Source organism: Calliphora vicina, chromosome 3 (genome assembly GCF_958450345.1).
Source record: "Calliphora vicina chromosome 3, idCalVici1.1, whole genome shotgun sequence".
In the NCBI taxonomy this organism is placed as follows: Eukaryota; Metazoa; Arthropoda; class Insecta; order Diptera; family Calliphoridae; genus Calliphora; species Calliphora vicina.
Genome location: NC_088782.1, coordinates 127,593,903 through 127,621,769, shown reverse-complemented (window position 1 = coordinate 127,621,769; position 27,867 = coordinate 127,593,903). Strand labels below are relative to the sequence as shown.

The 27,867-nt window shown below is 28.8% G+C and overlaps 1 protein-coding gene across 1 annotated transcript in view; it reads right to left on the bottom strand.

Moving 5' to 3' along the window:
- The window catches only part of nkd (naked cuticle), a 41,289-nt gene that overhangs the window by 12,412 nt on the left and 1,010 nt on the right, over positions 1-27,867 (bottom strand). The gene's annotated exons all lie outside the window — the stretch shown is intronic.

Here is a 27,867-nt window from a genome sequence, read left to right as displayed (position 1 = left end):
ATGAAATACCCATTTTTTGTTTTCCGTAATTGTATTTATTAAAACCGACTCCGTTTTCATCCACCTGCATGTCATTATAAGCTGAATGACCATTTATATGAAGAAGAAGAACTAAACTGCTCTTGAGTTACGATGGAGTTGCCAACTTGTTGTTGAAAGTTCTGACAACTTTATTTCACTTCCTTTTGTTTACTTATAACAGTGATGCCACTGTGTTTAAGGCTGTATTAGCGCCAAAAAGTTTGCTTAAATAACCGGAATTAATGATATTCATAAAAAAACGCTATTTTTTATATAAATTAAATAAAATAAACATTTTTCGTTAATTAAATACAAATTATTATAGAATTTTACAACTTTTTAAATTTTTGTTTTATTTAAAATATTTTATACAATAAAAATAAACTTCCCTACTACTAAAACATTAAAATGGCTGGAATTTCATTGATTTATTGTTATATGTATTTGTATTTTTATTGTATTTAACTATAAACACACGATTTTTTGAAAAACGCATCAAAAACACAATGCCGCTTTAATTTTATAGTTTATTAACTGAATAATAACACGATCGACTACAACAAACCACAAAATAAACAATAAATTTTAAATAATATTCGAAAAAAAAATAATTCACATTTATAATTGAATGGCTTTTTTAAAGCAAATATGATGACGTTAATTATAAAGCGGTTTTTATTTATTTATAATTGTTGTTGTTTGTGCTTTAAATATTTATGGTTCGATCGGAGCGGAGCGGAACGGGAAGGGACGGACGTAATAGTTTGCCTAGATTTAGAAGTCATAAAAAATTAAAACAAACAAATCAAAAAATTAACTTGCATGCGGCGTATTCATTTTATGACTGTTATTGGGCAATTATTGATTACAAATTTCGCTTTTTTTAGATTTTCATATTTTGTTGTGGTTGTTGGCTGTAGTCTAAAGGCGGCAATCAAAGTTTAAATTAAAATTCAATAATAAATACTAATAAAAATTGAAAACGCCGCTCGCTCTATCGTAAAAATAACAAACCTTAATAATGGTAATAATTGTTAATGTTTCAGAAATTTAATCAGTTTTTGAAGAAAATTAATATATTTTAATTATGAATGGAAAAAGGAGGGGGTTAGAATTAAATCAGATGCAATAAAAGCATATTTTCAATTCTAAACAAATATTTTCAGTAAGGGCTATGAGATTATAGATATAAAAGCAGATAGACCTTTTTGTATTTTTTCCTTAAATTTTATGTAAAAAAAGTATTAACTGAATATTAATAATTTTTAAAAAAGTTCTTTAGAAACATTTACAAAAAAATAAAAATAAAAGCCCTTCAGTTTAAAAAAATAAAAAAAAATCTTTAATTGTTTCTTTATACATCTTTGTTTCTTAAAATCTACTTCAAACAGCCAGAAGAAAACTTAAAATGTTTTAATAAATGTGCTTGAGATTCAAAGATGTTATTGTTCTTGCTGCTGTTTATTAATGATGACTCAACAATTAAAATTGATATAAAACATTTCAAAGGAATTCCGAAAAACGTGTTTTGTGTTATCTTGGCGCCGCTATCGTCTAAAGCTTTACAAACACACAAATTTATAAAAAAAATATATAATTTTTTTATTCTCATTTTGATTTTAAATTTACATAAAAAAACCAGTTCGTTAATATAAAAGTAGAAAAAAATTAATAAATAAAAAAGCAACAAATTAAAGGTATTTGAAAAAAATAAACCAGCAAAACATTTAAAAAAAATTAAAAATGCTTAAAGAACCACATAATGTAATTTTTAGAAGTTAATTCATTTGTTATTAAACTGGCTTTAGTTGTTTTCCCCCTGCATGTAATTTTATGCTGAATTTTATTTATATGAAGAAGAAGAACTAAACCGCTCTTTTGTTACATTGGCGTTACCAACTTGTTGTTGAAAGTTTTGGCAACCTTTCTTCTCTTCCTTTTATTTACGTATAACAGTGCTGCCACTTTGTTTAAGGCTGTATTAGCGCCAAAACTTTAATAACCGGAATTAATGTTTGTGTATACATATGTAGCTTTTTCTTTTTTTAGTAAAAATGTACATAATATGTAAACTAATAATTTTTAATTAATAAAATAAAAATTATTGTACAATTTTACAGCTTTAACCAACATTTACGAGAAAAAGTAACAATCTTTCGTAAAAATATATTTCTGCTTAAAAATTACTTTGTTTATATAAGATTATTGTCAATTATATTGGAATATAATTGAATGTGAATCTATTATTTTCATTTATTAAAACTATTTGCTGGGTTTCACTCAATCAACGTAGAACTAGTAGTCAATTAAAATAACTTTGAATGAAAAAATGGAATGCCTGGTATTTGAAAGATTTATGCATAAACATGACAAGCTCAATGGCCCTACCAGTATTTATTAGTATTTGGATTGGATGAAAACAAAGTACATATTCAAAATAATGGAAAAAAATTCAATATGAAGTAAAACCAAAAGATAACTAGAACCCATAACTTATTAATTGAATTGAAATCATTAATTTTTTTCAATAAAATATTTTTAATTTTGTAAGTTTCATATCGAATAGGGAAAAAACTTTTTAAAAATATAAACAAATATTCTGGGAATTTGATAAATAAAAATAGCTTCTCAATAAAGTGTTATTTTGTTACAGTAATAATATTTAAAAAAAATTGTTGTATTGTGAAAAATACCAAAATCCCGAGATATAAAATAAAATGTACAGAAAAGTGCAAAATATTTCTTTTCAAAAAAAGAAAATGTCAGAAACAGCGTTATTGGGTTAAATGGTTAATAAGTAAGGTAACACTAATTTCTATAACGGGTTTTGAGATTATATTGGTAACGCTATTATAGAGTTACCCTTTCTTTAACTACTACACTATTACTGGGATAACATTTAACCTTGATTATTTCCACAAAGTGACTTACAAATTTAACCACGTTTACGTTGAAGGACATAATTATTTTGCAGTGTGTCTGTCTGTGTATGTAAGAGTTTCTCCATTTGTTTACATTGCCGCAAGTAGCTTAACAAGCAATTATGAAGTGTTGCACAAGCAACAAATTGTTGCGTTCCTTAATTATTTTCGCTACTGTTGAGAAAGTGACTGAGTGAGTGAGTGGTGCTCCTTCATCTACCGCTACATGAACAAATGACATACAATTAAGCTGGGATTAAAACAATAATTCTTCAACAAGCTTTTTGTAAATTATTAAGTGTGACACAAAAATATAATTTGTAGAAAAGAAAACAAACAAAAAAAAGTAAACAATAACAATAAAAATTAAATTGAAAACACTAAAACACACGCCCAAAGCTACAATTTAGATTAATAATAAAAATGTTTAAGTGTCGTCTTTCATCAGACACATAAAAGACAGACAGCCAGACCCAGGCCAAACAACCGCACACACAGGAAATTTAAAATTTTATGTGATGTTCCGAAAAGACAATTTATTTTCGCTTTGACTTTTCAAACTTGTTTTGATCATATTAAATACTTAACAAACACTACTTAATCCTCTGACATGTTTTTTTTTTTGGTCTCAAACAGTTTTTTTTCACATTATTTTTTATTATTTTTTGAGGAAAAAGTATAAAAGTCACATTCATCAAAGGCCCGCGCCATTTTGGGATAGCAAGCAAGAAGGGGGGTAGGGGAGAGATGAAAAAGACGCCAACGTAAACATATTGTATACTTACAGTTATCTATGCATACCGATTCATACATAAAATAAAAGCAGCAGCAACAACAACAACAACCACATCTTCTTAAGATAAAAGCTAAACACATAAAAACTGTCAAGTAAACATCAAAGTGGATGTGGTTGACATGTTAAAATATATTTATACACTGAAAACAGCAACAAAGGCACACTCACACACATCATTCATACAATATGCACACTTATACAGACGTGCATAGAAAAAAACAGTTTTTCTCCTCTCAAAATTTTATATTTTTCGCATTCATTACCACATTTTATGACAACCATCACCAAATATATAATTTTTTTTTTCTGTTAATATTTTGTCAAAAGAAAATTTAAATTTATAAAGATAGATTTATGTTAATATAAAATAAGGGTGCTAACACAATAACAACAAACTAGCAAAGGTTTTAATAAAAATTTAAAATAATCTATAGGAAACCATCATATGTTTTCCTTAATAAATGAAAAAGTTTTTTTTTATATTATTGGTTTTTATGTGGGGGCTTCTTCTTTTATAGTTTTTAAAACATTTAGATGCTTGATAAAATAAAAGTTATGGGGGAACTGGCACTTGGCAAAATGATTGACACACCTTTTGTATAGATTGGGTGGGAGGGGGAAAACGACTAAAAAGAAATATTTGTAGTTCTCCCATGACTCCTTCATGCTTTGAAACTATTTTCTAGGCTGCATGACATTTTTATGAAGAAGAAGAAGGAGAAGTAAACTGCCATGTTACTGTTAGTTATATTGGAGTTGCCAACTTGTTGTTGAATATTATGAAGAAGAAGAAACTGCTATGTTATTGCTTAATTACATTGGAGTTGCCAACTTGTTGAAAATTCTGGCAACTTTCGTATCCTATATTGTTACTGTATACTGTTATAAGTAAACAAAAGAAATATTTGAACACAGTGGCATTCCGAAGCCCCAAATATCTTTTATATTGTACATGATTGATACATCATTATATCCGCTATAGTCCAATTTAGAATGTTATTTAAATTCTGGAAAATCGATCCACCAATGGCAGATATAAGAAAAAAATAAACATTTTCCACCTAAAAAAAGTTTTTTCCCAAAAAATTTTCCACCATTTTTTTCCAAAATTTTTTTTTTTCAAAAATACTTTTCAATATTTTCTCAAAAAAGCGTAACCACTTACAAATGTTTTGTAAGATCAAACAGCATCAAATAAAATAAAACAATTTTTTTTGTTTTGAATCGTCATAAGTAAAATAAGTTTTTGAAATAAATAAAAGATTTCAAATGTTTTTTATTTAGTGATTACGTTTTTTTCGTCAAATATTTGTCATGTGTGACCCTACCTTTACATGTTGTCATATAAAATCGTCAAAGAAAATAATATTAAATATTCCAACTTTACATCAAACTATAAAACTACATAACATACTTCCATGTTAATTACCCTAAAATATTGAAAAAAAAAAATCCTTTACATTTAATCTAATATTTGCGATTAAAAGAAAATACCACTTGGTATTAAATCATAACCCAATCAATAACACCTCTTTTTTTATCATCCGCCCTAGTAAATACTTTAAAACAGTTTTCCATATTTTCCCTCAAATGTGAAAGTATCATTCAAGTACAATGCTCTAGTTTATGGCTTATTTAATTTAAAACTTTTTTTTTAAATCAAATGCCTTTAACTCCCCCAACCACTTTCAATGCTAGTTTTCCCTCTACTTTTCAAACACCATACAATATTCAGTAAACTTTTATTTGAATGGATTTTCAATAATCTACAGCAAATAACTTTAGATACATCAAGAGTTGCTTAAATAAACAAACATACTACAATATAAGTAAACCGTCAAACAGCAAAATAAATATACTTTATATACAGCATAAGGATCCATCTAGACGTCAAATACAAACAGGCATACTCCTTTTTATTATATATACTACATCCCTCATCATTTTTGTAAACTTTTTATAGGGAAAATATAGCTATATGCCTTATACTTATATTTATTTATATATCTTTTGAAAAAGGGGCGAGGAACTTATGGAACAATAGACATTAAATGTGAGTGGCATTTTTCTTAGTTAAATGCTTTTTTTTACACATTCTATTCTATTTCTTAACTCATGTACATATGTATATGTACGTGCAGTTGTTGATTCGCTTTTTTTTTATTTTTCATTAATGCAAAACTTGACCCAGTTTTCTTGCTTTTTCTTCTCTATGCTTCCAACTCAACTCACAGTAAATAAAATACATGAAGTATTCATTCAATCCCCCATTTGTGTTGAATATAATATAACACTGCCACCACATAACAACTGGAACGAGCGAGTGCTTTAAGTAAACAAAACTCTAAGTACACTACGACAAGAGCTGAGAGTAGAGCATCTAAAGGTTTATTTTTCCTGCATTTTTTTATCCCCTTAAGAGGAAATATGGCAACAATAATAATTGGGTATTATTCATTATGGGGTTAAGTTGGTAACGCCATAAACCAAAAAAGTAAACAACAGCTTGAGAGTGTGTGAGAGAAAACGGCTTAAGACAGAGTTGTATTTCATTAGTAGTAATCATAAGAAGAGTTGTTAGTTATGGACAGGGGGAGGTTAAAGTAAAACAGCTTAAAACAGAGTTTCAATTGGAAAATTAGTTGAAGGGTGGGTAGGATGTGTTGTATTAAAATATAAATATTGAAATCCTCTACAATTCAATAAACATTTAGCTTTAAATGAAAAATATATAATTTGATTTACATAAATAGCAACAAAAATAATTGCCACTAGAAATTAATTTTACTAAAGTTTCCACACTTAAGCAATTTTAAACCAAAATAAAGAAAGATGTCTGTCACTTTGACAGCAATCTTAAGAGTAAAAATGTTGTAGAAAAGTGAAAAATATTTTAAATTTAAGAATCTATTACACAAATAATTAATTTAAGACCTGTTTCACGATTTCGAAAGAAAAATGATTCGAACAAATTTGTATGAAAACTATTCGTAAGAATTTTAAAAACTGAGTGTTTTTCATACAAAATTTTTCGACTCTTTTTTCTTTCGACATCGTGAAACAGACTAAAAATGACAGCTGTCACTATGTTATACATTTTACTAGATTTTGTTCTCAAGAGCAGCGACTTTTGCACAATTAATTAGTACAATTGAATTTTCTAAGAAAATCTATTTGAACAAAAAAGCTTCCACACTTAAAAGTCGTTTTAAACGAAAAAAAAGAAAGCTGTCAATTTGACAGCAACTTAAAAAGTATCTAAATATTATGTTATTAATTTAAGAATCTACATATTTCAAAAAGAATTAACACACATATTTTTCTAGTCACAAATAATGACAGCTGTCACTGTTGCTTACATTTTATTAGATTTAAAAGTTGCCACTCTAAATAGTATTCTCAAAAAAAGCTTTGTTGCACATAATTAGTAAAATGTTGAAGTAATATTATTCGAAATCTAGAACAAGAAGTATTATTCTAAGTCGTTTTAAACCATTTCTTAATTTCTTTTCAGTATCTCCTTTTCATATGTAAATTATCAACGACATAATGTACTACAAAGTAATTTCAAAAGCCGTATGTTAAAAATTCTAATTTTTTTTTCATACATTTTCTTTCTTTTCTTTGCGTTTTTTGTCATAAATGTATACAAAAAAAGATGTCATTCATCACATATTCCGACATTTGAATTACTGACAGTAATACGTCATGGGAGAGATAGATGAGGGCAGCAGCACTCTACAAAAAGGCAATTTTTAAAGACGTGCCATGATTAAATGATGAGTGTACAATAAGAGAGGATAAAATGTTAAAACAGAAAAAGAAATTAAATGGACATAATTTACTAAGTAAACAAAAACAAAAATTATAATAAAAATAAAAAGAGAAAAAAGGAATAGTATAATTAAATTTATAAAACCTTAAGTAAATATAAAAATACATAGTAAATATCCTGGTTTTGTTAAGCAAATAAGTATTGTAATGCTAACTAAAATTTATGATGACATTAAATGTCACTGTTAGTTACACGTACTGGTTGGAACATGGTGTTTTAGTATGGCAGCTTTAACAGTGAAGTTAGCAAGCCAAACATATTGGCCACCATTAAATATTAATGGTTAAAGCAAAATCTTAAACAAACAAAAATCAATTTAAATTTTCATCAGGAGACTGACTGCAAGAAGCAAATGTGTTAAACACGTCAAGTTAACAACATTAAAATTTATTACTTAATAACACCTCAATACACATTTAAACATTCATTCTTCGTTCATGCCTTCTTTATTTGCCTTTGGAATATGTAGGAATCTAAACATTAATGTAATTTAATGTTGAACAAAAGAAGACATTTATGGTTTGTTTAGGGAAAATTAGAAATTATTATTCTTTTTACGCATCTGCGTAAAATATTGAAATTTTATCATAATGACATTTGTTGGAAATAAAACTTTTCTGTTTGCTGTAAGACACTTATTTGTTTGGAAAAGGGAGGAGGGAGTAAGGATCGTGAATAAAGGTTAAATTTCCCTTGAATCGACATGATTAAGACAGCAATGTTACATGATTATGATGTTGATAGAAAATGTAATACTTACAGTTTAAATCCAAAAGTTAAATGTTTATGGAAGATTTTTGTTGTTATTGTTGCCACAAGAGATTGGCAAAAAAAAAAATATAGAAAGAACGAACAAAAAAAAAACAAAGCAACAAACCGAACAAAAATAATGAAATTAATCCGCCATGAAGTATGCCAAGCACGTTTTTTCCCAACCATATGTACAAAATAGTGTCTTTTGTCTAACTGTATGTACAAAGAACGTTGTATATGTATCTTCCCCCTTCCGTTCCAATGCTAGATAATAAATTCTGTAGAGCAGAGCTGAGCTGTGGTAAGAGGGAGTTGTAGGTTATTGAATGGAAAACAAAAACCTCATACTATTGAATTTCCAAAAATCCAAAAAAAATAAAAACAGAATGTACATGAAAAAAACAAAAGATCAGTTTCTTTATTTAACGTTGTAAATGCCATTACCATGGTTACTACAAATACATTTAGATACGCACACGTACGTACACTCGAATTCACAAATAACACACTCCGACAAAACAATTGTCAATGACAGTAAAATAGGCCTTAGTGGTAAAAGGATACACTTAGGACTTGCAAAAATTTTATATATATTAAGATTTTTTGTATATTCATTTTACTGAAATTATATATTATTTTATTTAATTTATTGTAAATTAACTAAAAATAGTTAAACTACAACGAAGAGCTTCTAAAAGTATTGTTTTCTTACAAAAAGTATGACAACCTTATTAATTAGGTGTTTAAGTTGGCAACACCAAAACAAAACAAAAAAACCCTCAACAACCTGAGCAAACAAAGAAGAAGAGTACAGCAGAGTTGTATTAATAGCAGTGTTGCCATATGAAATTACAATATATTTCAAAAATGTGTGTTGTTAAACGGAATTATTATACAATTATGTTGTTATTGATACAAATTCTGTCTTATTAATCTAAGGGAGCCAAAAATATGTTCTAATCATTTCATTCCAGAAAATATTAAAATTAATTTAGCTTTCTGTGTTTTACCCCGCCCAACGAGTAGTAGGTGTGTGTACACCAATCTTTATAATCACAAAAGATCAAAAAGAAAAAAAATTTTAGGATTTACCTTGCCATACCAACAAAATTCTATTGTTATGGCTTAAATTGTTGTTACTGATGCTGTTGGTTGGTTTTTGTTATGCTCCTGTTTTTATTGTTTGCCATAGGTAACTCACCAACCCACATTTAACAGCTGTTGCCAGGATGTGTACATTTTTTTTGTATGAAAATCATTTGTTTTTATTTCTTCTAATACTCGTACAATCTTTTTTTCAAGGGATTTTGAATTGTTCAGGATATTTTAATATTTTACCTAGAAAATTGTTAAGAATACAAGAGTATTTTTTCAGGATTGCTATCATTGATACTTTTTATTTTTGTTGAATACATACAATTGGAGATTCAAGGAATCTTTAATTGACCTACTTTCATTTTATGTATACAACAAAGGAAAACCATAAGTATAAGCTGGAGTTTTTTATTTTATTTCCCTAACAACAACTCTATTGCTAAGATTTTTTTATATTTATTTTTTCCTATAAAAAGAAAGAATCTTTTAACATTTTGTAAATATTACAAAGATTTTTCTTTTGTCTTTAACAACTTGCCATGCAATTTATTTGAAACATTTATTAGCCAAGACAAAAAGAAAATGAGCAAAATACAAAAAAAAATAACAAAATAGAAAAAGCGGGGCGTAACAGTTGTGTTAACTACTTTATGAGAATGACAATGTCTATGACAGCAAATATATGTAAAATACAATAATAAAAATGTAAAAAAATAGCCTAAACACAATTCTGGATATAAAAGTTAATTTGAACAATTTACAGTTAAATGTAGTTGGGAAAAACAGTTGTATTTAAGTAGATCTGGCCAAACAGGCTTCTTCTTCTTCAAAATTGACCTTCATACAGAGAACGACAACAGTGATGCCAAATGGTTTAAAAAAAAAACACCTTAAACACTGGGTTCTTTATTGCGGGATTTAGACCTATTCCAAAAACGATGGTTTTATTATGAAACAATGCCAAACAGATATTGATATTGGAAAATTAAATGTATGAAAGGTAGTAGTTGCCAAAATGTAAGACTATTTGCTTAAAATTGGTTGAAATAATTTAAAAGTAATAAACATTAATCAGGATTTCAATTTAGGAAGAAATCTAATCTTGATTCTTCTAAATGATCGGTACATTAAAATGATTTGTTATACATCAAAGAAGCCAATCCGTTTATAAAAGGCTTAATTTATAAAGATTTTTAAAAATTTTATTTAAATTTATGTTAATTAACCATAATTTTAAAGAAATATTTATGTTTTAATTTAGAGAAAATATGAACAAACAAATTATATCCTAATGTGTTATATCAGCAAACATTATATTGTTTACCTTTTTCCATACTTAATATTTGTTTGTTAATCTGGCAAAGCCGACTTCACTTGATACACAGAGTGAACGGGAGAAAATACAGTTAATGCCAGGGATGGAGAATTAAATTTCATATTGTAATTTTTTCGCGCTCAGTGTACTAAAATTAAGTTTTTCGTTATAGTTTGTACCATGATACAATTATTGTAGAAGATAGAATCACTAAGGAGAATTTTCAATATTTACCCCTATAACGTCAAACTTTGATTTTGATTTTTTTCATATTCTTTCATACTTTCTTTTGTTTGACGTTACAAGAATTGTATAATTGAGAATTTATTTTCTACTGAGTGTACCTTATATTGTTTTGTCATGGTTTGTACGATTGTATCAACTTTTCCATCCCAGGTTAACGTCAATTTTCCATTGACAACTTAACGTGAACGTAAACAAAAATCCTAATAATGGCTGATATTTACATAAAATTATAGTATAAAATAATTTAAATAGTTGAAGAAACCAAATATTGGTATAATTTCTTTGTTAATGACGTGCTTTTAATAAAAAATAAAAAAAAAAACTAATACCGAATGTTTGTAATGTAAACTCCAAAAGGGTAATCTTTAACTTTAATATCTGTGACATTGTGAGTTTACATATTTACATAGAAATTGTATATAAACATAAATATAAATTTAGTTGTAGTTGTTGTTGTTATGTAGACGACAGGAAGCAATTTCAACTTAAATCCCCATTGAGATGTCGAATACAGCTGTAACAGCCCAACAAAGAGACTCTTAAATCAAACATAACAATCAATACTTTGGCTATGCCACACCATTTTAACTTACATACAAATACTCCAACAAACATAACATTTTACATTAATTCATAGAAAACATACATATGTACTTAGCGGGAAAAATTTGCTAAGGCTTCACTTTAGAGGCCTTCAAAAATATATTCTATAAGACCTGAAATCCACTTTGCATTCTCTCAGACTTTGCTTCGCCTTCAAAAGATTTCAGAAGCTCATAATAGATAGAACCCTTTTGGTCCCAAAATATACACAACATTACCTTAGCTCCATGGATATTTGGTTTTGGTATAGATTCGGCTGGTTGGCCGGGCTTCACATACGATCTCTTACGCTTCGGGTTATTGGAATGAATCAATTTTTCATCGTAAGTAATGATTCGGTCCAAAAATGATTTTGTTTTACAGCCTTCCAACAATATTTCAGACATACAAAATCGTCTTTCAGTGTCTTTTGGATGAAAGCTTTGGGATGAATACAGCTGCTCGCAAACGTTTTGAAATTGCTCATGGAGTAGCTCCCAATGATTTTGCAAGTTCTTGCTGAGTTTGACAACAATCTCTTCATGGAGTAATGCCTCCAATTCTTGGTCTTCAAACTTTTTTGGCTGGCCTGTGCAATCTTTGTCTTCCGTGTCAAAATTTCCACTTCTCAACCGCACAAACCATCTCTCGCACGTTGAAACCGATGAAACACATTCACCATAAGCTTTGGTAAGCAATCAGTGTGCTTAGCGGCACTTTTTTCAAATTCGAAGCAAATAAAAAACGATTTTGAAATGAATTTGTCTTTATATCTTCAAAATAAGGCCTTTATGAAGGCCTATTCACTACATATTTTCCCCGCTGAATACATATGAATGTTTGTCTGTATGTTGGCCTGAAAAACATTGTTGTAGGTACTTTTCTGTTGGTGTTTTTTTGTGCCCCACCCAAAAAATACTTACATTGTTTACTACACTTTTTTTTTTGACGTTTTGTATTGGCGATTGTATGCTTGATACTCGTTGTTTGAAAAAAAGAGTAGTTTTGTCAAATGGTATTTGTTGTTGTTATTTTACAAAATGAATTTTCTCACTAAGGCTTTGTTTTTTGTTGGAATGTGTTGAATGCTGCCTCAATGAATGAATGAATGAACGAGTATATGAGTGAATGAATGAATGACACCTTAGCGGTCTAAATGCTTTGTTCCATTCTATTTGAAATGTTCAAATACTCTGAAATGCTGTGTCGAACTGAATAGAAAATTTCATGTGAACAAAAAAAACTCACATTTTTATTTAAATATCAAACCTCAAAACGGAAATAGTGTTAAAACAAATATATATACATATTTAAATATGTTTGCAAATGCGAGGGGTGTCTAAGAAGTTTGTAAACTGCAGTAGAATTTTTTCAATTTGTATAAAGTTTGTTAAATGAAACTCAATTGTGCAAAGCTATTTTGTAATGGTGACAAAAATCAATTGATTAAATAATGTTAAAAGTCCTGCCAACCTAAAAAATTATCTGCTTGTGAATAATCGGCTAATATCTCCGAAATTTGAGCACATACAGATTTGTAATATGAATTAAATTTATGTGCTTAGGCATGTTTTTTTTGAGATTTTAACAAATTTACCTAAATTGGCCCACTGTCGGTCAATACCCTGATACAATAATAATATATTTAAATTTGAGTACTTTAGGGTTGAAAAATAACTATTTTGATACTTAACAAAAACCACATTTTCCATCCCTGACAGAGATACATTGCTGAGGTGATGCCAGAGTAATTTCTGATAGAGAGACATTATTGAGGTGATGCCGGAGTAATTTCTGATATAAAGACATTGCTGAGGTGTTGCCAGAGTAATTTCTTATGCAAATTCTTAAAAACCACGAAATTTAAAGAAAAACTGACATTAAAGCCAATTTAAAAGATATCACGCTATATTTGAAACCTAATTAAGACAAACAATTACATTTTCAACACATTTTATGAAAATACTTATATTTTCAAGAATTCTTTCACCTAAAACACTGAACTTCCTTAATACAAGTACACATGTACTTACATTTGAATATTCTTTCGACGCCTTCATCTCATACCATTCCCACCAAGGTACTCTGCGTAGCCTAGTGTGTGAGTACAGTCTAAGTAAATCCAAGTGAACTCAAGTATGTACACATAAAGGCGACAGTAAAGTGTTAAAGTACGCGGAAATATACACATTTAAACTATAAAATATTGGCTGTTTTTTGTACTCTACAAAAAGAAAAGAGTTCCTAATATGGCTAACATATTTTTGTATTCAAAATACAATATGTACAACTTGTAAGTGTATAAGGAAATAAAAGGTTAAATATGAAAGAATCACTGACTGACTGAATCGTTTCAAAAAAATAAAATCGGGAGTTGGAGAACAATTTTGTAAATGACACATAAAATCAAATTACTTTTTCAATGATAAAAATCACTCACATGAGTTGTCAGTTTTAGGGGATGAGAGGAAAATAGAGAAATTGTTAAACACTTGAGTGCCCTGAAAAATCGTATTTAAGGAATTTGAAAACAGTTTAATTTAAACAAAGATTCTTTTGTAAAGCTGAATACATGAGAAAACTGATTTTATTATTATAAATTTTAGATTTGATTTGCTAAATTTACCGAGAGCAAAAACCAGATAAACAAAGATGATAACTTAACATCTAGTAATGCCAGTGTTAAAAAAGAAATGGTGATGCCAAATTAGCAAGTTACCAAATAAACAGTAATGCCAAATAATGATGACAGCTTGCATATATGTATGTATTTGAACACATTAATTCTTTATGTCTGATTCGCCACTTTGCCCATATTTCTGAAAAAATTATCCAAAATTTAATTCTAATTTAAACACCATATTTTTATTAAACTAGCTGTAAGAAATTATATATGTATTTCATAAAGCCCACAGTAAATATTGATTGAATAATAATAATTTAAAAAAAAAAACATATATAACAAACTATAACAGTGTCAATGGCCAATGATTTCTTCTTTTTATTTCAGTTTTCAACAAACAACTACACATACGTTCCCTATCAATACGAAAATCATCAAGAATATTTTATTTTATATTTAATACGTATGAGGCGTGGGAATCAAATGGGCACAACAAAAACAGTCATATCAATATTTTATTATATTTTTTTTTTATTTTACACTGACTTTTATCAATTAAAAACCACTTAAATGGTGGATAGTGCACTTTTGAAAAAATAGCGACACTTTACTACAATAAATGAAAGCCGACAACAGCAGGCTGTCTGATTGTTAAGAGGGGAGGGAGGGAGTTACGTTGTGGCGGACAGTTTTGAGTGTATGTATGTTTTAGTCAGTGAGTAAGCACTTGATTTCATTGCATTGCAATTGGTTTAAAGGCGCTTTTCATTCATTTTTATATACAAATACTTATTTGTAGAGTACTTTGGAAGGGTGGTGATTGTAGAGAATGCTTGTAACTTCCTATATTTATGTTGTTGACAGTTAGATGATGAAGTGTTGTGGAGGGTTTTTATAATGAAAATGTATGTACTATATTTGAAGATACATATCAGAATTTTTTGAGAGTTTTGGAAAACATTTTAATTTTAATTCAAGAAAAATAAAGTGGAGAAAAATATAAATTATCATGACAACCGCCAAATTGTGTCAACCACTTTAAATCATTGAACCAATTTTGAGGCTTTTTATAATAAATATTACTTAAAAATTGTATTTATATTAATTAAAAGCAATTTATTTTTACTTTGTTATTCATATTTTATTTATTTTTAGCTTTAGTTTGCAAAAACCATATGGCAACACCAACATAACTTACTGTTATTGTTTTCTCTGTCAGTGATTTGTTTACAAAGTACTTTAAAATGCAACTCTGTGCAAAAAATCTCCCTAAAGCAATAGTTAGCGGTTTTCTCTGTTAAAAAAGTTCGTTTTACAGAGCTAAAAATCGCTTTAATGTTTTGAACTCTTTAAGTTTAAATAATATAGAAAAATTGTTAGTTAATTGTGAAGTTCGCATCTTAAATTTTAAAGAAATAAAATTTATAAGGGAATTAAACTCAATTTTATTAAAGTTTTTCTTAAACTTAAAGAAATTGAAAATTTTTCTGGGTTATTTTTTTAATAAAAAAATTTAAATAATTTCAAAATCAATTTTCTTAAATACATATTTAATAAAAAATCATTTTCTGAAATTTATCTCTATTTGCTTTCTGCGCTCAAGCATAATTTGTTGTTTAAACTCTTCTCGTATTTTTTTTTTTTTTTTTGACATTTATGATTTATATGTTTCAAATGTCATTTTACGACAGCTTGTCAAATATAATAATACTACGCTCATTTTTTCGGTCTTGTTCTGCTGCTCATTCTATCAATCTTTCATGCACATAACTTCATTTGTGATTGACAGTTTGATTGATCGATGTATGAAACTCAAACAAAAAAAAATCATTTTTTTTTTTTCAAAATTTCCTAAGTTCTTGTTTTTGTGGCTATGTATTATTTATTAAGAAGCAGAATCTAGGCAGGCAGACAGAAATTTAATTTAATCATCTCAGCAAGTATGTATGTTTGGAAAATTGTTTGTGTGTTCTGTGAAAACGAAACCTTATATTTGTTTTTGTTAAACATATGTATTTCTTAAAACATTTTTCTATAGAAAAATAAAACCCTTTTTTACAGTAAATATGAATAACAAACATGAAAACAACATTGAAAACATTGTGTATAATCAGTTTCAAAGAAATCCCTATTTATTTATGCCACTCTAATTAAGATTTGAATCTTTATTATGGTCTCTTTCATTACTGGATAGACTGAAGGGATATTTGTATATGTATTTGTATATTGGATTCCAAAAAATAATCATCAACTTCAACAGAAAACTCCACACAAAAAAAAACCCTACAATTGTTATCATACATGCATAATATAACACGATATAGAAGTATGGTAGTATGTAGGTTCGACATATAACATACCTTCTGAATTTTTCCATATTTTTTTTTTTTGTATTTTTGTCTAAAAACGGCATCATTACATGAGCCTGAGTATGTAGTTATTTTTTTTTTAATATCTGTTACTGTTGTTGTAAAAATAATAACACCACAATCATCATCCAGTTAGTGAGTAAACCAGTCAGTAAGTCAGTCAGTGGAGTCGTTGCTCAATATATTGTATATATACAGATGTATGTATATTATGTAGCATAAACATAAGAGCTGTTGAATGCCCCATTCATTTGCTGTGTTGTTTTTATTTTTGCATTTTTTTTTTTTGCAAATGTCCTACATTTTTTAAAATCATGTTTTTTTCGTTAAATATGAAGTGTAAATTACTTATAAACTGAGACAGTAGTAAACAAAAGTAAACATACAAAATATTTTTAATATAAAAATCAATTAAACTGTTTATTATAACAACATTTTATTAATATTGATTAAAAATCTGTTTTTCCTTATAATTTCAAAATTTTTACTAATTTTTTACTAAATCAGTAAACAATTCGTTTAATTTCATTAACAAAACAATATGTCATCACTAACATAACTTACTGTTATTTTGTTTTCTCTTTGATTTGTTTACATACTACTTAATAATGCAACTCTGTGTGTAAAACTATCATGGCCAACTCGCCAATAACAAAATAACGGTTTTTGCTATTGTTTTTGTTTGTTTAGAAATCAACGTCACTTTAATGTTTTATATTTCTTAATTTAAATGAAAAAAATAGAAAAATTGCTGGTTAATTGTATAGGTCACATGTTAATTGCAAGGTTTACTGATTAATTTTTCTAATCACTGTTTGAAAAGTGTGTTTACTGTAAATCTCAACTATCACGTTTGCGGTTTTTTATTTATTAAAAAAAAACTAGAACATTTAAAATGAAATATTGGCGATTAGTTTAGAAAATTGTATTTAAATATAAATGAATAAAAAAATATTTCTAATCTCTGTTTGAAAAGTGTGTTTTAAATCTCAACTGTCACGTTTGGCATTTAAAATAAAATATTGGCAATTAGGTTAGAAAATTATTTTTAAATATAAATAAATTAAAAAACTACCGCCAAAAGGCAGACAGAAGCTGTAATCTTAATTTTGTTTATAATCTACTAAGAAAATACCGGCTAATTATTGAGTCTAACAGCTGTGAATCTAAGATTATAGGATTAAAAGGTTACAGGTTCAATATCCCTTCAAAAAGTTACAATTATAAAACAAATACATATATACAATTTCAATTTGAAAAGGAAATTTTAATGATTCAATTTTATGAATTTGTATGTATTGCCCTGAATTTTAATAAATTAATGTTCAAAAAATAACTTAACATATGCTAAATTAAAATTCATTACAGCTGTTTCTAATTATCTGTTAAATTCCAATTGTTACAGTATTCTAGCAAGTGTCTTATTTTCAAGCAATATTTTCTCTCTCTTTCCCTCTCCAATCATCGATTACAATCTTTGCTTAAATATGATCTTTTGTTTTCTTTAGAAACATGAGATAAACATCAACACTTTTGCCGGAATTGTTAAGGTTTTTAGGAAACCTTGCAACAATAAAGAAATGTGTGACATTTATGTTCTCTTAATGTCCGTGTAAACTGAGTACCCAAAATTTCAGTAATTAGTCACATTTCCATTGCTTTTGGGTTACTTTTCAAAGTATGTTTTAATTTTTTTTTTTTATATTTTGTGGTTGACTCATTAGGGGATCATTCCAGGAATAACTAACAAAGCATTAAAAAAACTTCTAACAAAGACGGTGTGTGGTCTGCCTTACTTTTAAAAAAAAAGAAGAAAGAAACACATTATTTATGAAGGCTGGATGGAGCAACATTACTCAAATATTTTAAAAAAGAAATACTCAAAATATCTAAAAAAATAATTGTGGAATACAAAGATTAAAAGCAATGACTGATAATCAAACAATGTTAAGTTTAAACTATGATTAATCTAGGTTTATATTAAAACGGGGAATTTGTTACAAATATGTTGCTACAAAGATACACCAAACTAATAATAATGGAAAACAGAAATCAAGAAAATAAAAAATATATAAACGTTTAAAAGTCATCAATCATTGTCAAGAGCTGGCTGATGCAGTCAGAGTAATCTACGCACAATAACCAAAAAAAAAAACAAACCAACAAAACAAGTTTCATCAGACATATTTGGAGGCCTAGCAATGAAAGTCCATAGAAAACATATATTTCTAATAAAAATAAAACAGTAAAAACTTAAGTAATTTAACAAAAATTCAGCTTATTCTAATAAACAGTTAACTGTCGTTCTCCGAAAGGTTTCACTGTGTTTCATTTCTCATCTCTAAAATAACCGGCATCGTACGTATAAGTTCAAACATTTGGATGTCCCATTGTACGATTGCGTGTTTTATGATTTTGTAAAGCCGACCGAACGAACACAAACATTTTGTTTGTCTGTCTGTCTGTTGGTCGCTAGGCCTATTCATAACAAAAACAAAAGCAACAACCACAATGTACAAAAAATAAAACTCATTTTTAAAAAGAATGAAATAGATGAAAAAAACAAGACCGTTTGGTTGACTGACTGACTGACAGAGTGACTGGCCAGGCCGAGCCGGGTTGCTGCTATCATCAATTTCAATTAAGCGCATAGTTTAAATGGAAAAAGCATGAGTAAGTGCTTTACGATTTCAACGTATAAATGTTTAAAAGGTTTAAGTGTGGGGGAAAGACCACCCTAAATAAGCTTTAGGGTGATTTTAATAATTTTATTAAATTTTCTCATCTGTCAAAGTTATATTTTTTTTTGTCTGCCTGTCTGTCAGTCACTTTTTTGACATTTCGAAATGATGTTTTGTTATTAAGTAAATTTAAATAAATTGCAGCTAAATTGAATTCATAAATTTGATTAAGGAAATGTTAATAAATTTACACAAAATTTCGTAACAAAATTAAATTTATAAGCTAGCTATCTTTCTATTTATTACAAATTTAGATCTTAAAGACAACCATTTATGGCAGTTTTTTCCTTTTTGTTTTGTTTCTAAAGTACTTAATAATGCAACTCTGCATATACATCTGTCTGGCAACCTCGTAACTTTGGCATTTTAAAATGGTGTTTTATTATTACCCCCTGTCTGTACTTGACAAATATTTATCATAACAATTAATGAGGTTTGTTCTCAAGACAAAGTTGTCTGATCAAAAGCGCTGACAATTTTGTCATAACGAAGCAATAATACTAATAAATGGAGCCTATGCCTGATAATTTTGACGTTAATCATAACAGAAATGTATCAGTTATAGACATAGGATTATTATTAAGTAAATTTAAACAACGAAATTTTATTTGTTTCACAGTTGAGTTTTGAATTTAAGTTAAAGTGAAAATAAATTATTTAGTTAATAAGAAAACTATTAAAATTTAAAATAATTTTAAGAAAATTTACTTAAAATTTAAATTTTTATATATAAACTTAATTTATATAATACGCTAAACTATGCCTTAACATTTAGAGAATTATTTAGTAAAATATTTAATAAAATTAAATTAAAAAATATAAATTTTCTTAAATTTTTTTGTTAACCCTTTAGATAATTTAAATAATTTTTACTGGAATTTCCTTTTCTAACCTCAAAGAGTATTAAACTGTAAAGACTTTTGCTTTAAAGTAATTTATAAAAAAGTTTTTCATCCTAACCTCAAAATATGTTTTCTTTAATAACTTTATTATTCTTAAAGCGATTTCAGTGATATTGCTATCAAATCATCTCTAAACTTAAAGGAATAGTTTAATAAAATTTTTATTTAGCTGCTTTAAAATTAAAAAAAAAAAAATCCAGGGATTGAAAAATTCAGAAAAGTTTCCGTTGTATTATCAACCACTGTATATGCTTAACATTTTGTTTGCCACTGTTTGTGGCATAATATCGTGGCTAAATTATGCTTTTTTTGTTGTTGTTGTTTTGCTTTCATTTAGCAGGAAGCCAAAGACAAGAAGCTACCGAGTAACAGTTTTTATTTATATAAAAACTGTCGAACTTGAGCAAAGGAAACTTACTTCATTTATGCCACAGTAAAGTTGAACATTTAAAAGGATTCCAACTAACGTAGATAGTTGTTATTGCTATTTCCTTATATCCAGCCGCCACGATATCTTTATATGATGAAGAGAAGGAAAAAAAACTTACAACCAACACACTAAGCTTGTCTGCAACAAAGTAGAGAAAGACTTAATACTTATGAAACCTGAAACTCTTTGAAACGCACATCTTTTTTTTTTAAAAAAAAAGATCAACTACATCCACTGAAACAAAAAAAAAACAAAAAAGAAAAAGGGTTTCCAAATGATAAATACCAGATATTAGTACGTTAAGCCAAGAAATCCATAGCGAGCTATGGAAACCCCTGGCTAAACCAACAATACAAATGAAACACCGCTTTAACAAAGAAAGACGGGAAAAGAAAAAAGGAAAACATCGCACACTTTGAGAGCTTCCTTTAGTTTTGTATGTATGCCGATGCCGACCAAACAAAAAGTGGAAAAAATAAGACAAAAAAATAACAACAACAAAGACGGTAAGACTCTATAATCACAAGTTATCTGTGGAAAGGAAAGAATGAAAATACAAAAGATCCGCCAGACGTATGGTCGTTCGGTTTAAACACACACCCTAACTACTTAAAACCAAGCCTTCAATCGTCTTAAGATGCTGAGCGAACAGTTGTCCCTTTTGCAAATATTTTTTTGCAGAGGATCAATTTCACATTCAAGATCATTTGAGAGAACATTTCAAAGTAGGGAATACTGTTGTTTGCTGGAAGTTTGAATTCATATCCTTTGCCGCATCGTCATTTCAGTTCTTACGTTAGCTAGTGCTCATGCTCACATCTTGGAGTATTATTTTACTTACAGTGTGCATTGTTTGGTAGTTAGTGTCAATCTTTACGTTTATTTTTCTGTATATTCTTTGAGCATTTCTTTTTTTTTCTTTCTTTCTTCATATTTATTTTTTTAATTTTTTTTTCTTCTGCCGCTCCTGCTCGTGTTGTTGTTTGAAGTAATAGCTTTGTTTTTGTTGTAGTGCAGTTACATAAATACTGGCATAAACAGATATACAGATATATAAACCGACAAACATTCGACATACTATAAATTTGAAGAAGACAGTGTTGCTAATTTTAAGCTTTATTTTTGGAATCTTAAAATTTGAATACAAACATGCTTTAATATCTTCCAAAACTGCATCTGAAGACCAAGCTCCACCTCTTCTCATCTAACGTGCATTCCGTCCTGTTGTATGGCTGTGAATCCTGGAATACCACAGCTAGCGACTTGCAATCCTTAATCGCTCGTAACTCAAGATATTTTGGCCGAATGTTATCTCATACAGAGACCGGTGGGAAAGTCCAGGTGAAACATCAATACGTAACCAGATAATCAATCGTAAATGGAGTTAGATTGGCCATGTTCTCAGACGCCTCAAAGACAACGTAGCCAAGATGGCAATTGAATGTAACCCCCAAGGCAGTAGAAGAAGAGACAGATCCGCTAACACCTGAAGGAGACTGAAATCGAGACTGAAACAATGCCAACTGGAAAGTCCTGGGCCGAAGTGAAGCTGATAGCACGGGATAGATCACAATGGAAAAACTTTGATGTGGCCCTTTGTTCCACCTTGGAACCATAAAACTGCAGATATATTTGTTCATCTTGGACCAGCACTCAGAGATGACCCTACTCATGCAAAGTATTGCCTTGGATCTAGGAAAATAAGTTAGGGGAGAGAGGAACTTTCTACCGAATTGTAGTACCGAGAAAACACTAAAACACAACCAACATAGCGACAGTGCTCCAGTGAATCAATAGAGTTGTATACGCTACTATCACCAATAAGCACCCTCAAACTCTTCTGTACGCGATCGAGAAGATCATAAATAGACTTTGAAGCTCCGAGCTACAAATGGAAGCTGTCTTCCATTTGTAGCTATTTACACCATCCATAAATACAGATAAAATTACATCGTGCTTCTGTGTCAACTTGCAACATTGAGTTTTGCTAGTGTTAAAATTAACTTTATTTGCACCACCCCATTCAGAGATTGTCGCAAGATCCAAGATCCTGACAATGAGGAAAAACATTCATGTCTTTCCTCATTGTCCCAATACCCTGGCTGGCTTGATCTATAATTGAATGATTATGAATGCCAAATGTTGCTGTCATTTCCAAAATAATAGATAAGATTGGAAGTTCGAAGTACATAGGAGTACATTTAGAAAAATAAGGAATAGAGTAGAAGAAAGACCGGAGATTTGCGGTAGCCTTGAATTGATCTTGAACTCATTTATGAGATTCCATCTTCAACAACTCCTATAGTGTGATTTCAGAGAAATCTCGACACCAACAGTAATTATTTTGAATACATCGAACGTATTGGAAATATCTAGAGCCACAACTTTATTTTCGCCAAAACGGTGAATGGAATGATACCATTTTCAGATTGAAAGCCTAGCTTGCCTTCCATAGAGCCTACTGTGCGAAGCTAAGTAAATTGTCGAATTCCGAATATTTAACAAGATGGCAGTTTAACATTGGTTTCATAACTTTGGAATGTGTAGAACGAATTGCAGATGGGCGATCATTTTCTGAGTTATTAGCCTCTCCCTTTTTAGTAATTCATCGGTACCGCTTCAAGACTAGCGCTGGTCCAGGAACTTTCATACGTTAAGATCCGATAAAAACCTTTTAACAGCACGAGCTCGAAGGAATAGTCAGTAGTTCGGGCAGTAGTTGATTAAAATAGTAGGAATTGGGGAACTAGCAATATTCTTTACTCTTTTAACGAATGACCAAAAACTTTTACTGATCCGAGGAGCATTAAGAACTTTAGTACGAAGGCGTTTCGCACCCATTTTCTCACAGTGTCATTTGGCAGTTTTGACTAACAGACAAATAGAGCCTTAAAATCATTATAACGTTATTTTTACTGTTAAAAACGCCAAAACTATAAGAAAAAGTCAAGAAAAAGCGACAAATTGTGACTACTACTAACTACTGGCTTATTCCACAAACATCTAAAGAACTTTTACAAGAAAAAGTATAAAAAACATTTCAATAGTTCTATTTAAAAAAAAACTTATTTTCCTGTATTTTTTAAAGGTTATTTTACCTGCTGCTTTAGGCTGGCTGACTGGAAGAGTACAGACAGACAGACAAGCAGAACAACAATCAGCACTGCCTATAAAATTCAACTGGTAAGGTGAGTTTCGGCAATACTACGTTTATTCTTTAAAAAATTTTCTTGCATTTTTTTTCGCCAGTTAACTCACAGTGATATTTGTTTGTAAATATTTTTAATGGCCGACTTTTTTTCTGTTGTTGTTTTTTGTTTTGATGCTGTCGTTGTCGGTTCTTTGGCCGCTTTTAGCCGCTGTGATTGTTGTTGTTGTTGTGCGGCTGCAATTGCAGCTTCTACAAGCAATTAGTGTTTAGGGTATGATTGAAAGGTAGAGATTTATAATGAAATGATCAATGTTTGAAAGCAAAACAAAGAAGATGGGACCGTTGAAGTTTGAAAACAACAAATCAAGAATTTTTTTTGTTTTTGCTTATTTTAGTTTTTAGAGTTCAGTGTTTTTCTGTATAGGTAGATGGATGATATTTGTTGGTCTTGATTCTGGTAAAGTTTCTTTGAAGTTTTTTGTGTTAAAAAACTCTTTAAAGATTTTAAGTTCGTTGTTACACAGACAGTAATTCTTGTTTATATATGTAGGTACATATCTGTATATAACCGAGAGTCTATTTTCATTTGAAATACCGAAAACAAAAAATACATAACAAAAAAGTAGTATAAACTAGGATTGAACAAATTAGTTAAAATTTGTAACTCTTACCCCCATTAACACGAAACCTGGTTATATGTTAACTAACAGTTATACTGTCGGTTAAAATTATTTTTGTTTGAAAACTGTCAGTATAACTATTAGTTAACACATAACCAGACTTCGTGTTACTGGGGGTTAAAAAAAAATAGGGAAATATTCCCTGGTATTTCATTTCATTACATTGCTTACAGCAGTTAAGCAAGTACATAGTCAATGTATCCCTTATGGACAGTAATTGTCACTGTTTAATAATTTGTTTAACTTCAATTGATATATTTTGAATAATTTGTCTCATTTGTGTTCTCTGTAGTGCAGAGAGAAGTCAATTGGTTACTTTATACATCCCAGGTAATCTAGCAGGAAGTCAATTGTCCCTTAAGTGTCTCTAAGTAATCTAGAGTGTAGTCACTTTAAACGTTCCTTTTTGTATACCTACTAAAAAAAATTTTTTTTGGAAAAGATACGAATTGCAGTGCACTCGCGATAATATGAACTAATTAAAACCAGGCCAGTTCACTTATGCAAGATTGTTAATATTTGCGAATGGCATCTAATTCCCATCAACAGCTAGGGAAGTCCAAAAATTATTAAGCATTTGAATAGAATTTAGCCACTACCCTGTTGATTTAGATTTCAACTCTGTGTAGATAGATAACATACGTTAAAACAAGAAAAAGAAGCTGTTCATATTTTAAAAAGCTTTAAAATATGAACAGCTTAGTTCACTAAGTTCATATTTTAGAGTACCCTATGGAAGTATTTTCTTCTTTAAATTGTTCAACTGCTCTTTCTTCTTATTACAACAGATGTATCTGGATTTCAATATGTCTTTACAAGTTAGAAAAACTATTTCTTATTTATTATTCCTTCATGGAATTGTTTGTGGTACCATAGATTGTCCTGATCTATTGAATAGTATTAAAATGTCTGTTCCTCAGAGATCTCGAAATAAATTTAAATTTGTTCACATTTATTTTCATAGAACTGATTAGCCCAGAAATGAACCATTAAAAAATAAATCAATTAGGTTATTTACTACCTTTTCTCAATATTGCAGGGGTCAGAATGGTTGGACCTGGATCCATGCTTGCTCTAACTGATAGCTAAAATCACTAGTTCTGCACAGTCTCCTAGAACTGCTGGGTAGTGTGTTGTTTTTAGTTGTTGCTTGCCTTACTTGCCTGTCAGCCTTCATTTGTTTACATCGAGTTTGTTTTGCAGTTGTTGTTGTTTTTATTTTATTTTTTTTGTCTCTGCTTTTCATTATTTTGTTTTTGTTTCTGTAGAGTACTCCTCTGTAGTGTAGAGTGTGTGTGTGAATGTTTCTATTTAAGAATGTAGTTGTTGGTCGGGTTTATTTCTTTTATACTTTATATTTTGTTGTTGTTTTTCTTACTTTAGTGTAGCTGTTGTTGTTATTGTTGTGTTTTCTTGTAGTATTGTTGGCGGGTCGGCTTTTCAAAAGCAAACGATCAATTATTGTGCTGCTTTTGAATGCCATGCCGAATATCTTCACCGGGGATGGACAAATTGATACGATCGTATTTCATATTGAAAAATAGCATTGAACTCCCGATACTTTCCAACAATTTATATTTTATGTAGGTATAAAGACTAATTTAAAAATTAATTTTTTTATAGAAAATCTGTGTATAACAGATATAAAAAATCGTGTGTTTTATAGTAACTTTTCCATGGAAAATCTTGTGTATAACAGTATTTTCTATAGAAAATCATGTGCATAACGGTATTTTCTATAGAAAGTCTTGTGTATTATAGTATTTTCCATGGAAAATTTTATGTATAACAGTATTTTCTATAGAAAACCTTCAGTATAAAAGTATTTTCTATAGAAAATCTTGCGTATAATAGTGTTTATATAAAAAATATTGTGCATAACATTATTTTCTATGGAAAATCTTATGTATAACAGTATTTTCTATAGAAAATCTTATGAATAACAGTATTTTCTATAGAAAGTCTTCAGTATACCAGTATTTTCTATAGAAAATCTTCAATATTACGTATTTTCCATAGTTCATCTTCATTATAACATTCGTTTTACAGATGATTTGCAACACAGAACTACTTTAAAGTGAAAATAAATTTTAAATTTCAGTAGGTACTCAGAGGTTGGAAAAATTACTATGAATATTATTTTGATACCGATTAAATTTTTCATTTTCCATCCCCGATCTTCACAAAACATGTTTTTGTATTTTATTCTCTTCCAATAATTTTCAACAACACTTAGAACTCCTTTAACGGGCCGCATAAAAGAAACTTTTTTTCTATTTTATTGTCTTTCAAGTAGTTCCAACAATTATCAGTGACAAATATCTAGTAATTACAAGTGTTTGAATTCAAATTATCATTTTAATAAGAACAAAATAAAAAATATTTCTAGTGGGTGTTGATAAACAGGCCATTAATAATTTTGTTTTTAAAAAGTTGGTGTTTTCTTGGCAAATTCTTAAGTTAATAAAAAAAATCTTCGACCGAATTTTTTGTGTGTTTTAATTAATAGCTATAGCTATGTAAATAAAAAAAACAGATAATCTAAACATATTTTTATAAAATTTTATGTAAATATGTACATAATACGGGCAAATTTATTAAAAGAGGTTAAATTAAAAATTAAACAGTGGAAATTTTTAGTTGATAATTAATTGAAGGATAGGAAATTCTAAATTTTTTTAGAAGTGAACCAGTAGTTATGTAAAAATTGTGATCAATTTCCCTTAAAAAAATTAAACAAAAAACTGGTTCCTAAACCCAACAGAAATGTTCCTGGACTTTGCCTGAGGATGTTTTCATATCTCATTTCAGTACTGATTTACAGTTTATAAATATAAATAGTTTGAAATAACAAAATGGCTGGACCAAATCTATTGTCTTGATCCAATATATTTTTTATTTTTAATTCTAAATCTGCAAATCTGTCTAGTACTGGACCAAATTAATTATCTTGATCCAATAATTAAAATTTTTAGTTATTTCTAATAAGAATTTGTAGGTATTTATTGAACAGTTTAATAATAAATTATTTTCCCTTACATATTTATATTGGCGTATTAGGTTCGATTATGTATGATTTGGAACTAAAATATTTAATTAAGATACAAAAGGATAAAACCTAACTGAATTTTAAAAATGTATACTGCAGAGATTGATGGTTTTGTTTAGGGAAATTTGTCTTCTATAAGAAATCGGGATCTGGTGCAAAATTTTTATATGAAAACAAAATCCAGTAAGAAATTTCTTGAACTAGTAATAGCTTTCTTTATAAAATCTACAGCAAGTGAAATATTTCAATACATAATTTTATATTTAAAGAACAAATTTTATATTTCCTCACTTTACTAAGATTTTCATATAAAAGTTTTAAATTTCTTTAAAAAGCCATAAAATTTCAACTTTTAACA